This window comes from Condylura cristata, unplaced genomic scaffold, assembly GCF_000260355.1.
Source record: "Condylura cristata isolate star-nosed mole 26May11 unplaced genomic scaffold, ConCri1.0 scaffold00001, whole genome shotgun sequence".
NCBI classification, from domain to species: Eukaryota; Metazoa; Chordata; class Mammalia; order Eulipotyphla; family Talpidae; genus Condylura; species Condylura cristata.
Window position 1 is genome coordinate 23,184,058 of NW_004567102.1, and position 1,970 is coordinate 23,186,027.

Sequence of the window (1,970 nt, forward strand, 5' to 3'; positions counted from 1 at the left end):
GCATGTCAGAATCTTTAAACAACAAAGAAAGCACTTCTGTAGGCAACAAAAAATATATAATTGGCATATAGATAAAATATGAAGAACAAAGTAATTTTGTAAAAAATGGGTTTGTTAACTTGCATTTATATGTAGTAAAAATAAGAAAATATTTTAGTTTGCTTAAAATTTGAATATAGGACATTTTGAACTTATTAATAAGCTAGACTAATAATTGGACATATCAACATGACTAATGTCAATATACTGAAATAATCACATAACACTAGACACTGAATATGATTAACATTTTTTCCTGGCCCAACTTCTCTCCTGCAATTTTACAGATTTTATTTTTCATCCCCAGCAAGTAAGGAAAGACATAGGGCACAAAGAAGATGCTTAAACTAGAATATGCTTAGATCAAACACATAGTTACATATTTGTTCTTACCTCTGAATAAAGGTAATAATTTTATTTTAATACATATTTTTTAAAGATTTATTTATTTATACATACAGAACTGGAGTACAGTCCAATGGTGCAGAGGCGGTGACAGAATTCACCAGAGACAGAGTGGGGAGCAGAACAGGCCGATTGACAAAGTACACTGCTGAGGGCAGCAGCGGTGGGTCAGGAGAGGTCTGCCATGCCATATGGAACACGTCCGGGAAGGCAGGAATCAAACTCACGCTGAATGGCTTTAGCTTCTTAGTGCTGTGATTTAACCCACTGTGCGGGAGAGTCTGATAATAATTGTATTTTTTTTTTTTTTTTTTTTTTGCATAGAATCGGAGTATAGGCCAGAGGTGCAATGGTTGAGAAGATTCACCAGAGACAGAGTGGGAAGAAGAGCAGGCAGATTTACTTAAATACACTGCTGAGGGGAGCAGGGGACCAGACAAGAGAGGTCTGCTGCACCATGTGGGTCAGCTCCCTTGTGGGATTGAACTCAGGCCCACTGGGATGATAGTGCTGAGACTTAACCCCTAGGCCACCATGGAGGCCCATGTAACAATTAAAAAAAAAAAATGTTTTCAGGGCCCTCCCTGGTGGCGCAGTAGGGTAAAGCACAGCACTAGGAAGCTAAAGCCACTTCAGTAAGAGTTTGATCCCCACCCAGGAGGTGACCCACATGGCTCAGCAGACCTCTCCTGACCCACCCATTGCTCCCCTCAGCAGTGTACCTCATTGATCTGCCTGTTCTGCTCCCCACCCTGTCTCTGAATACTCTCACAGCCCATGCACCTCTGGCTTGTACCCCAGTTCTGTATATATAAATAAATCTTTAAAAAAAATTTCATTTTAATATTACAACATTTAAGTGTTTTATTTTTAAATCTTATTAGATAATTTTTTTTATATTTGTTCATAACCAGAACAGAATCTGTCAGTTTCTTTAATTGCCATTAGTAGTACAAATTATACTTTTATATAGTAGACTTATGTCTTTTGAGCATATGAAATTTTTAATGATTAAAAGAAGAGTAAAATTATAAGACTTATAATTATGTGACTGGAAGGTGACAGGAGATACTTTAGGGAGCCCTGTAGCTGTGAACAAAATATGTGAAGTTTTAAAATGATGTTTCTCTCATTTCTGACAACTCCACCAAGAACCTAGATATCAATGAAAAACTCAGTGTTTTTATCCTTTAATGGAATGGTCTGATCAGAATGAAAAAGGACCACCTGTAGTTTATACAATTTTGATGACTTTTATGAATAAAAACATTAAAAATATCACAAATACAAAATTAGCCATGATATCTTAGAAGAACCACATCTCACTGAAAGGCCACAGAATTGAAATTGGTTAGTTTTATAATTCACCACTAATTGTTAATTGTTTTTTTATTATATAGCTGCATGGAAAAATGAACATTTTTCTAGTTAATATACTTGCAACCATTCTCTATAGCTAATACCATAGTTTACTTAAGTGAGAAGCACACTTTAAAACTAACTCAATTTTATGACAGAACTGAAAC